The sequence below is a fragment of the Procambarus clarkii genome, unplaced genomic scaffold, assembly GCF_040958095.1.
Source record: "Procambarus clarkii isolate CNS0578487 unplaced genomic scaffold, FALCON_Pclarkii_2.0 HiC_scaffold_466, whole genome shotgun sequence".
Lineage (NCBI taxonomy): Eukaryota > Metazoa > Arthropoda > Malacostraca > Decapoda > Cambaridae > Procambarus > Procambarus clarkii.
In genome coordinates this window covers 67080-80064 of record NW_027189499.1, presented here as the reverse complement: position 1 = coordinate 80064, position 12985 = coordinate 67080, and the positions used below count along the sequence as shown (strand labels likewise).

Genomic DNA, 12985 nt, shown 5'->3' with positions numbered 1-12985 from the left:
TTACAGTTTCATCTAACAATCAAAGTGTACTATAGCTCTGCCTTTCCATTCAAAAGGTTTTAAATTTTATTTTGTTTTTATCTTGTTTATCCCACCATTTTACATTGTTCATTTCTTCATTTGTCACTTACTGTATTATTATTTGTTATTACTGTCACAGTACAATGAGCTATATTTTACTTTTACTTGTTTCATTTAAATGTGGTTCTTCATTTTTCTTTTTTTACTATAGTTATTTAATATTTACAGCAGATATAGTATTTGACTAAATTGCATTGGGAAATTTTCGGTAATTTCTTACCTTATTGTATTTTGACTCAATTGCATCTACATGCAAGCTGATAGTGATCTTGAACTAAATCTGCTGTGACAAATTTACAATAGCCAGTATATTGATCATCACTACTGCAGGTATTACACAGCAAACTTTGCAAAAACAAACTCCAGAATAACATTTGCCTATCAGTTTTTCACCAAAATGTCAGATCACGTGGTAATCATTTTTGATGATATAAATGCACTATTCACAGCAGTAAGTACTAAACTATGGGTCCTTATTTTAAAAGAAACCTGGCTAAATAGAGACCATACCCAACTTTACAACTTTGTTGGTTACAAAGCCATTCACAACTGTAGGCCTAACTAAAAAGAAAGTAGCACAACTATATATTACCAAGATACCTTCATTTGCAATAGTATCATTAGTGATAGAGATGATTACTGTGAATATACCTTTGATCACTTCAAGGAGTTCCCTTAAATCCTCCTTGATTATAGGAGCTATCTATAGATTTGCCAATACTAACAAAGCTTCATTATCAGATAACCCAAGGAATCTTATCGTAAACAACAATCTCAACTAAAATCACATCATTCTAGAAGGTGACTTCAATACTGACCTGTGTCAACAAAATAGCCTTCAAGTCGACTATTTCCTAAACTGCATGAACTCCTGTATGCTAATCCCCACAATCACCAAGCCCACCCGAGTCACTCAAACATCTGCCACTACCTTGGAACACTTATGGACTAACGTAGTAGCTCCCCTTGCATCTGTTATAATCACTGACAGAACTGACCACTATTCTACCTTCCTTATAGCAAACATGGACATAACACCACCAGCGAACAAGAAACTTACCTTCAGGTTACACAGTGAAGCAGCAATTGACAATCTCACAAATGCACTTCACAATATATACTGGGAATCTGAATGTAATAATACACAGGATATAAATTCATTAGTTAATTAACCTCTTCCTTTCCAAAACTCTGAGTCTTTACAACACTAATTTTTCTCTCCTCACCAAGCAAGTAACCGGCTAAAAATTAGACAATCACTGGCTCACAAGTGGCATAATCAATCAATAAGAAACATGAATATGAAAAAATCTTAGGAATGGCCTAGTTACAAAGGAAGTAGTTAAGAGGTACTCAACAATGCTTACCAGTATAATAAGAAAAGCAAAACTTTCCTATTGTGAGTAGATTCCAAGAAACAAAAGGCAACATGAAAAGCACATGGAGAGCCATCTCTATCATCCTAGGAGCTAAACAACATTCACATAACCAGATGAAACTCTCCAAGGATGATTATACACCTGCAACAGATCTTGAAGCGGGAACAGAATTTAATAGGTGCTTGGTGCTAACCTTGCCAGAAAATTTCCAAAGACTCAAGACACATATTACCACATATCTTTCAGGCAGCTATCCAAATTCTTTTCTCCTTTCACCAATCAGCCCGACTGGTGACTCATTGAATCACTGAATTGTGTCCATCATTCACTTACTGGAAACCAAAGCTGGGAACATTAGTGAAATACCATCTATGGTGCCTCGAGGGGGCCTCGTAGCCTGGTGGATAGCGAGGGGGCCTCGTAGCCTGGTGGATAGCGCGCAGGACTTGTAATTGTGTGGCGCGGGTTCGATTCCCGCACGAGGCAGAAACAAATGGGCAAAAGTTTCTTTCACCCTGAATGCCCCTGTTACCTAGCAGTAAATAGGTACCTTGGAGTTAAGTCAGCTGTCACGGGCTGCTTCCTGGGGGTGGAGGCCTGGTCGAGGACCGGGCCGCGGGGACACTAAAGCCCCGAAATCATCTCAAGATAACCTCAAGATGGTATACAAGAGCACCTCCCATGCCCTTGTGCACCCAAAGCTCTGCTGTTCAGCAAATCTCTAGTATGTCATTCATTCCCTGATATCCTTAAAAAAACAAGAGTAACGCCAGTTCATAAAGGTTCATCCGACAGACATAAGCAATTACAGACCATATCAAATCTACGTATATTATCAAAAATATTTGAACAAATTATTTACAAATAGCTCTACCACCACCTCCTAAAACCTAAAATTCACCATACTAAAAAACCTACCTAAAATTCAACATACTAAGTCCCGGTCAGTCTGGCTACCGCTCCCTAAAAAGAGTTCCAACGATGCAATTATTAGTCTCCTTGATATAATCTTCTCAGCCCTTGACAAAAATGAGTTTCAGATTGGACTCTTCATTGACCTGAGAAAGGCCTTTGATTCTGTTAACCATAACTACCTCTTACTTAAACTCCACCATTATGGAATCCGAGGCCTTGCCCTGAACTATATATGATCCTATCTTAGTGACAGACACCAATATGTAGCCCCATCAATGATAAAACCTCTCCCACTCTACCATTAACCATAGGAGTGCCACAGGGCAGCATCCTAGTGCCTCTCCTATTTCTTATATACATCAATGATTTTCAAAACCCTGCTCTTAAATGCAAACCCTGTTCTGAAACTCTTCCTGGACAGATGTAATAGAACCCATAATCGCCACACCAGAAATAAATATCTCTTTGGTATCCCCAGAAGTCAAACTTAATCTGTGTAAAAACACTATGCAAATAAAGGGACCTAGTCTATGGAACTCACTAACGAATTGATAAGCTGTCCAACTTTTGCCTTATTAAAAAAAAGTGCCTAATTTCACCTTCATATTCCTACTTAGTGCTTTTAACTCGCATTGTATCTAGTGCTACCCAATCCGCCAATATATGTACATGAGCCTTTACATAACATGTACATTACTTTACCCTTGTAATCATTGCTATCCTCTTATATCATGGTGTTACTCTGAATGCAAATTTTACTTCAAAATACCTTTAAATAATCCTCAAATTATGCTACAATGTACCTGTTGATAACCCTCAAATTTTATTTTAATGTACCTACTAATGTCAAATTTTCTTATAAATTACCTACTTAAAATTATCTGTTAGATTAATGACCTGCCTGAAACGATATGCGTGCTAGTGGCTTTACAAGAATGTAAAGACACCAATGTTATGTATTTTCATAAACCCAATGTACCTTCTTGTATATATATATACATATATATATATATAAATAAATAAATAAATATATATTTATACAAAAGTATTAACATGCAGCTTATATTTCTGTCTTTATGATGACATAGAAAACTTCATTTATTACAGTATCAAGAAGTTTTTTAAGTTAACATTGATCTTCTAAAGGTCGTAGTTCCCATTGATAGGGAGAGCGCTGGCCAAAAACCTTGTTCAAAATATAAATATCTTTCCTATCTAATAAGATGAATCCATCTCTGTGATGGATTCACAAAAACTATTTTATCTCTACCACTCTGATAACATATACAAATATAATCTTTATTTGTGAATCTCTGTTAATTAATTAATTAATTAATTAAGCAATATATCAGAGAGCATGTAGGGTTTGGTGTTTTATGAGCGAAAAAGACATGGGTAGTTTAAGTAGTGAACAAATACCAATGAATAACGTTAGTATCTATATAACAAAACTATTGTCCTATGAAGTTTATTTAACTTCAAGTCACGTTTTTTTAATAAAGATTAAATGTTTTATGGCTATTTATGCAGGATATTATTATATTATCAACGAAGCAGCAAAACAACTAAAAAATCTGGACGATGTAACAATAAGAGAAGCTGACAAGACAGCAGCATATGTGATGATTACTACCCAAGAATACATGAATAAAATCAGCGACATCCTCAGTGATGACACTACATTTCAACGAATCACAAGGAACCTGTGGAAGACCTTAAACACAAAGTGAACAAAACTATTACTAGGTAACAGGTAACCCACTACGCCCAATAATCAGCCAAATACCAACTCCAACCTATCACCTGGCAAAAAGGCTTAACGAACTCCTACCTCCATACACTACAGGCAATTACAGTCTACAATCAGCAGATTTCCTAGAATTAATCAAAACCACACAGCCCGATGAAATTATTGCTTCCCTGGATGCCGAATCCCTATTTGCCAACGTCCCAGTCGACACCACCATAGACATGGTACAGGACATCTTTCATCAGTCCGCAAGGTAACATGTATCTACAAATAGACGGAGTAGCAATGGGCTCCCCTTAGGAGTGTTATTCGCTAATTTTTACATGGGAACTATCGAAGACAGTCTTCAGTAGTAGGTAAACACCAATTGAATACTGCCGTTATGTAGATGACATATTCGTCATAGTAAAAGACTCAGATGAACTAATTGATCTAAAAAGCCATCTAGAGTCAGTCCTCCTATTTACAAATGAAAATAGTGAAAATAACAGTCTGCCATTCTTGGATGTACTAATAAAAAAACAGGAACCTCTTTATTAGTGAATGCCTCCTTCAGGGCATATAATTCTGTTTGCAATGTTGAGCACCCACTACTCATGCTCCAGTAAGCTTCATGGTTGGTAGTGTAAACTGCTGCCCCAGCAGAACCTCTTTCTTGATCAACTGATCCGTCTGTGAAGATATGAGTCGTTGAAGGTCTTGAGATGGTTTCCAGTTGTCGTTCTATGACTGCTTTGAGCCTCTGCGAAATGTTTACTCATTGTTCAATCCATTTGTTCACACCTGACCCCATTGTTCGATCCACTTGTATTCACCTGATCCACTAATAGTATAAATATAAATTTCCTGTACTGTAACATCACTTGAGAATGAACCATGTTGGTTCAAAATGTTGTGTAAATTTTATAATAAGTGTAATACATTCTTCAGTTATTTATTTCTTTTTTTCTTCACCTCGAACGAACATGACTTTTGGAGAACTCCTCTTCCAATTAAACCCGGATGCAAGAGCACTAGTCAGAGGGATAGAAGCCTTAAAACAGAAAATAATCAATACAGAATATGCAGTCATATTCAGTGAGACATGTATAAATGAAAACCTGCTGCCAGTATACACCGATATTATTATAAATACGCATTCTTCTTGTTTATATCACCACTTAAATTTGCGACAATTTGAGCAGAGATGTGCGACGACTGGATCACTGTGTTCAGGAGGCTGATACGCCAGCAAACACTCTCCAGGCAACCATATATCTTGCATAAGTCAATCAACAACATTGTCGCTTGGACCGGCGACTTCCTATGGCGTCACCTGCAACATATTTACTTTTAATTTCGTTATGAAATTAGATTATTTCAGAGTAAGAATAGGTTTGATCATGTTCTGCACTCAGCACCAACTTTATAGTAAATATACCATATTTCTTCATTACTTATGTAATACTAGCTGGCTCTGAGTAGCTTGTGGTGACTTTGGGTAGCTTTGAGTAATTCTACAGATCACACTCTTGGTACTGTAGCGAGTAGATTATCCCAATAATATACTCGCTCCAAATGCATTGTTAATATTCCTGTCAACCTTTGGAGATGAATGAGGTGAGGCGTTGCACGGGCAACACGGTGAGGTGTTGCCCGAGCATATAAGCAGCAGAATAACAAACATTAACTAGTCTACTTTCAAGTGTGGTCTAGAGCAGACACTTGCGAGATACTGTACCGACGCTCAGTGCGCTCAACTCACACCAAAGTATCACCTGTGTACTTCTGTATATTCGAGCAAATATATATATAGTATCTTAGTGTCTGTGTTTATTTGTCACCATGCTTTACGTAACAATAGAAACGTTACAGTACAAATACAGTAGTGGCTACTTCAAGTTTAAGGACTACATATGGAACTTTTGTGACAAGAAAGGGCACTTGAGAAAAGTGTGAAGAGAAAACTTGAAAACAAATAGCTAAGTCTTGGAGAGGATACGACCAGGGAATGCAGGAAGAAGAGGTAATGGTACTGTGGTCAAGACAGTAAAGGAAGGTAAACCGTCTGAAGAAGCTGCAGGTGAGGAAAGCAGACAATATTCGGAGAAAGGAAAGGAAGGTATGTTCTGTGAAGTCACAAGTGGTGAATTTTTGTAATTGATGGGAAGTTAGTTCCCTTGAAATTGGACACTGGTGCTGCAGTGTCAACACTGTCTAGAGAGTGGGCAGATACGTTACAATTAAATGTTAAACATGTGGAAAATCATTAAGTGCATACGATAATGCCAATTATCGTATCGTATATGTTAGAGCCAATTCCACATAGTGAATGGGCATCCCCAACTGTACCAGTGTTGAAGGCAGACCGCAAAATCCATGATAATCTGTGCAGATATTTAAAGAATTAAATAACCTAATCCATTGTAAAAATACCCATTACCAAAAATAGATGAGTTGTACCTGGGTTGCAAGGGGAACAAAATTTTCTAAGACTGACCTGAAATATGCCTACTTGCAAACTCCTGTAGATGCAGAGTGTCAGAAATTGTTAGTTATTAATTTTCATAAGGAGTTATTTAAGTGTAAAAGTCCCTTTTGGACTCTCCTCGTCTCCAGAAATTTTTCAGTGATTCATGTCCCATTTGTTAGTAAACATTGAGGGTGTTGCTAGCTTTTTAGATGACATTATTGTATGCGGGGAGAATGAGGAAGAGTATGATACAAGATTAGAAAAGGTTTTGAATCTTCTGCAAGAGCACAATGTGAAGATTAATGCGGGTGAAACAGCAATGAAGACCAATGTCATTGAATACCTGGGGTACCATATTTCAGGTAAGGGCTTTACTCCTCACAAAAACGTATTTACTATATAGCCCCCCCCCCCCCAGCCCCAACATCAGTGGGGAAGTACAGTCTTTTGAAGGCATGGTGACATACTTTTTGTAAGTTCGTGAAGAACTTTTCAACAAAATTAGCTGACTTGTATAAATTATTGAAAAAAGGGGCTAGAGTTAGGTGGGCAGCGAATGAGAAGGATTTCAGGAATATTAAGCAGGAATTGATAAATTCTCCAGTGCTCACTAATTTTACTGGTAAACTTCCTTTAAAACTGGAGATTGATGCTTGCCCAGTACGAGTGGGATGAGTATTATTACAGGAAGTAGATGCCAGGAAAAAGCAGTCTGTTTTGCTAGCAAGAAATTATCTCATGCAGAGAAGAATTATTACCAATTAGACAAAGAAGCCTTAGATTTGGTATATGCTGTAAAAAAAACTGAGGTATTTTCTGATGGGTAGGAAATGTCTTGCTAGAACAGACTTCTAGAACAGAACAGAAGGCTAGAACAGAAAAAAATCCTAACCCCTGTTAAGATTATTTGGTAGAGGTAAACAAATTCTTGTTAATGATAATACTAGAATTCAACTATGGGCATTGCTACTTTCACGGTTTGAGTATGATTTGGTATTAAAGTCGGGCAAGGATAATGTAGTGGCTGAGCATTAAGTAGATTGCCTGTTACAGAAGAGTTTAATTCCAGTATTCCAGTGGAGTATGTTAACCTGGTGAAAACTATGTCTTTTGAGGATATTTCATTCCAGACTATTAGGACGGCAACTGGTAGGGATCCCAAATTAAATCTGTTGAGGAAGAATCTCAAATATGGCTGGAATGATAATTTATTATTGTCAGAGTATGCTGCGGTAAAGGCTGACCTTAGTATTCACCAGGATATACTCTTATATGGGAATAGAATGGGGGGTTCCTCTGGAACTTAGATGTAAGATTTTGGAACATTTAGGCCACAATGGCATAAATGCTATGAAAGAAGAAGCTAGAAGTTGGGTTTGGTGGCCAAAAATGGACCAAGATATTGCTGAAGTTACTAAAAATTGACACATTTGCTTTAAGAATTATCAGAAACCCCAGGCCCCAGTACTTTCCTGGCCATACACTGGGAAACCCTGGTCTAGACTTCATATAGATTATGCTGGACCTATGGATAACAAATATTACCTGGTGGTGGTGGATTCATACACAAAATTTATGGATGTTCATGTGTGTAATTCCATGACATCATCTGTAACTTGTGAATTGCTCAGGAAAACATTTTATAATTTTGGATTGACAGACATGGTTGTGTCAGATAATGCTTCTTATTTTGTTTCTGAGGAAATGGAGGATTTTTTTTAGAAAGATTGGTATTAAACCTGTAACACCTGCCCTCTATAATCCTTCTTCAAATGGTCTGGCTGAGAGAGCAGTGAGAGCCTTAAAAGAAGAGTTACAGCGATTTACAGAAGCCACTATTAGTACAAGGCTTTGAAGATTTTTGCATTATCAAAGAAAAGCTGTTCATTCTGTCACTGGTAAATCTCCTTCTGAATTACTGTTTAATAGGTTCTTCAACGTGCACATGGTAGCAGTAAAGACAGATCTAGATCAAGAAAAATCTGTAACTAGCTCGGCCAATTAGTTGGCTCAGGGAGAAGAAGTTTTGTTTAAAGAGGAAGATGCAGTATATGCAAGGAATTTTGTAATGGGTAATGGGTGACCCATGCAAAGGGTCACTGGGAATTTTGAGGTCCCATTGGGTGTGGATGAGGCAAATAGGGATGCTGAAGCTAATAATGAAGGGGGTAACACCTGCAGGAGACAGGAAGGCAGAGCAAGGCTCAACAGGGGTAATGTGGATACAGATAATACTAGGGACTCTGCTGTTAGTAACTCAGAAGAAGGTTCTCCAGATGTAACGGGCCCAAGAGTCCCAGTTGGGAAAATCTGGAAGAGTCATACAACCGCCTGATAGACTTAACCTGTAGGCGGTTTAATTCAAAGGGGAGGAATGTTAAGGTATTTTGTAGGATTAAGTTAGGTGCCGTTATTTTGTAGGACTCGCCTACTCAGTGAGTAGGCACATAGGTGAGGTACATAATGTTTCCAGCAGATGCTCTTTTATAAGTATTGTAAATAGTAAGTCATGTAACCTATAACCGGTGAATACTCTCTCTCTCTCTCTCTCTCTCTCTCTCTCTCTCTCTCTTTCGGTGTGGGTGTGTCAGTATAATTAAAATAAGGAGTACCAACATGTCGAAAAGCGTCTTCTACAGTCAATACATTATTGAATTTCACATCATAAAGTTTGTGAGACACTATTACATTACATAAAAATATATAATTTTAACAATCGTACCTAATACAAGTGATCATATCCTCGTTCTTTTGATCAGTCCGGAAGTCGGTGGAATGTGAGTCCAGTCTCCACCTGCAAGAAGAAATATTCACATTAATTTTGGGAAAATCAGTGAGTGATGCTACAGAAATAAGGAACGGAGGACAACATTGTATACCAGCTTAAGTTTTCTGCCTATTGACATCATCTTGTTAGATGTTGAGAGTCATTCACTAATGACCTGCTGGAAGATATAAAATATCTAGTTATAGTCAGCTCTCACCGGCAGCAAACCATTCAAAAACCCAAAAGAAATTTATGGAGGAATTTCTAGAGCTAATGCCGCCAAACACACACCGAAACTACGACGTTGGTACAACGTTCGAACAGGGATTTACAGGGAAATTTTGATTTTACCAAGATGTCGTTTAAGGATTTACCTCGTTTCTAAGCTACCATCTTGAGGTTGTCCTGAGATGATTCCAGGGCTTAGTATCCCTGCGGCCCGGTTCTCGATCAGGCCTCCTTTTTGTTACACACCCCCAGGAAGCAGCTGTCTAACTCCCAGGTACCTATTTACTGCTAGGTGAACAGGGGCATCAGAGTGAAGATACTTTTTGCACATTTGTTTCTGCCTCCACCTGGGATCGAACCCGGAACCTCAGGACTAAGGATCCGAAGTGCTGTCCACTCAGCTGTCAGGCACCATGGATATTTCTTGTAGGAATTTCTTCCATGCTTGATGATTTCCGTGTGGCCTCCTTAGATATCCCCAGAGGTAAGGAGTTAACTCCGGAGCTGCCCGGCCATTCTTGGAATATAGAGGGATGAGAGGATTAGCCTCTCCTTAGTTGGCTGTTGTTCCCTGTGCTGTAACAATGAAGATCTGGTTCTTTGTGCTAACTTTATAACTGCATCTTGTAGGATTTTACCAGAGTATTCTCTGTGTCTGAAAAAATCCCAGAGACGCTTGAGGACCCCCCCCCCCCCAGTCTCTCCCCATCGCTATTTGTTTTAGTGAGGTTCCCAGGGAGTAGGGCAGGACCTTGTTAATGACAGTGGCTGGCATGACGAGTAGTGGAGATGTGAGTGAGTGTTCGTTGGTTTGTAAAAGATTCTTGTTTGAATCATCCTGGGTTTGTCGAAATAAACGTGTCCAAAACGTTCAGTGCTGTTTCACTAATTTCTAGGGTGAAACGGAGCTTAAGTTGGACTCCATTTGTCCAGGAGAAGAAAGCTGTGAGATCGTGTTCGCCTCCCATCATTACCCCAAAACTATCATCTATGTAGCGCTGGTAGATCCGCCGCTGGTCTGTCCTCTTGTCTGGCCGCTTCACATGTTGTGTGTGTACAAATATTTCCGCGTTGGCTACGCTGCTAGATGCCCCAGTCACCATCCCTTTAATTTGTGTGTAGGTCTTCCCGTGGAAAGTCCTGATGGTGTCTCTTATGATATGTAGTATTGCCTCTTGTAGGAGCTCTATGGTCGGGGCTTCCAGACACCTGCCTCCTGAAGTTCGTGCATGATCTTGTGGCCATGTCAAAAAATGTCGCCACTTGCCATGCTGCTTCTCGTTGTGGAATACTTGGGTACAAGGATAGTGCATCAAGCGAAAATACACACATTTCTTGAGGCAAAAGGTCGCTATAGTTCCGCAAGCATTCAAGGAAGTCAGTAGTATCCTTTAGTCGTTCCGGGAGAAGGTTTAATAGCTGTGTGAGTAGCTCGGTACAGATGAGGTTAACAGGTTTTGTTGGTGCTTGGCAGCCCCGCAACACTGGTCAGTCTGGCCATGAGCCTGTTCTAACCTGTCTTTATGGATTTTTGGGGAGGCTGTACAGAGCCGTAACTTTCGATGGAAAGTTAAGAAAAATTATGTCGTCTCTGCTGTGAGACACCTTCCTACTCCCTGGGACTCCGACTGAAAATATAGTCAGTGATGGCGAGAGACTAGAGGGTATTCTTTAGTGTCTAGGGGATTTTTTCAGACACAGTGGATACCCAATAAAATCCTACAAGATACATATAGAAAGTTTGCACAACGAACCAGATGTTCATTACTACAAGACAGGGAACAACAGTCAACTAAGGAGGGGCTAATCCTCTCATCCCTCTATTTTCCAGGAATTGCAGGGCAGCTCCGGAGATAACTCATTAACTGCTGGGGATAGCTAAGGAGGCCACACGGAAATCATCCATCATGGAAGAAATTCCCACAAGAAATATCCATGGTAGCTTGGTGTGGAGGTAAATCCTTAAATGACATCTTCGTGAAGTAAAAATCTATCAAACCCAGACACACACCATAGGGTCAAGGAGACCCTCCAATATAACGAACCTTCCAATTGTATAAATTGCTTGACAACACTGCACTGACTGCGAGTTCTCTGGGATTTGTTTACATACTTCCAGTCGGAGGCAGTTTGGGTGTGGTGACAAAGTTAGAGACGTCGCAGATCATCCTGGGTTATAAAACGCCTTCCTTGTTACAAAACTCGACCGCTCAGTGGGTCAAGTTCCCGGTCGCCGCGATGTGACACATCCTCAGCACATCATCCTCACCATCACGGCGAATCCGTCTACATACGAGGCCAGCTCCTGGACCCCATTCATGCTGGGAGTCTCGGCCTAAACTATTCTTAGTTCGAGGCCTTCTCACAAGTGTCAAAGTGGAAACAAGCCCAGGTAAGAACGGGAGCACAGACAGGATGTCAGCCCCTTCTCGTGCTCAGAAGTGAAGGGACGAGTGGCTGCCAGTCGGCGTCTTCTGGGTGTGACGTCACCGTCTTGCAGGATGCTGACTAGTCCACACCGCCTTCTCTTGCTCAGTTTATACTCTCAAGCTCCTAGCATTTCCTGGGGCATCCCCACCTCGTCCAGGAAGAGGTACATCAACTTCTGAGCCTTCCTCCTCCTCCTCCTCACAGTATGTCCTTAACTAGTCGTGAATCTAATTATTCTTTATCTTATTAACACGTTGAAGGCAGCCGAGGCTACGACCACTCACGTGAAGGCAGCCGAGGACACGTCCACTCACGTGAAGGCAGCCGAGGACACGTCCACTCACGTGAAGGCAGCCGAGGCCACGTCCACTCACGAGAAGGCAGCCGAGGCCACGTCCACTCACGTGAAGGCAGCCGAGGCTACGTCCACTCACGAGAAGGCAGCCGAGGACACGTCCACTCACGTGAAGGCAGCCGAGGCCACGTCCACTCACGTGAAGGCAGCCGAGGCCACGTCCACTCACGTGAAGGCAGCCGAGGCCACGTCCACTCACGTGAAGGCAGCCGAGGCCACGTCCACTCACGTGAAGGCAGCCGAGGACACGTCCACTCACGTGAAGGCAGCCGAGGCCACGTCCACTCACGTGAAAGCAGCCGAGGCCACGTCCACTCACGTGAAAGCAGCCGAGGCCACGACCACTCACGTGAAGGCAGCCGAGGCCACGTCCACTCACGTGAAGGAAGCCGAGGCCACGTCCACTCACGTGAAAGCAGCCGAGGCCACGACCACTCACGTGAAGGCAGCCGAGGCCACGTCCACTCACGTGAAGGCAGCCGAGGCCACGTCCACTCACGTGAAGGCAGCCGAGGCCACGTCCACTCACGTGAAAGCAGCCGAGGCCACGACCACTCACGTGAAGGCAGCCGAGGCCACGTCCACTCACGTGAAGGCAGCCGAGGCCACGTCCACTCACGTGAAGGCG

The 12985-nt window shown here is 41.1% G+C and overlaps 1 long non-coding RNA gene across 1 annotated transcript; it reads right to left on the bottom strand.

The window, feature by feature from the left end:
• Nucleotides 1-212: 212 nt before the first annotated feature.
• LOC138361554 (uncharacterized) lies at nt 213-10026 on the bottom strand. The gene is made up of 2 exons (XR_011227028.1): nt 9300-10026; nt 213-5440 (listed from the first exon to the last, which is right to left on the bottom strand). It is a non-coding gene; the product is annotated as an uncharacterized lncRNA (long non-coding RNA).
• Nucleotides 10027-12985: the final 2959 nt, after the last annotated feature.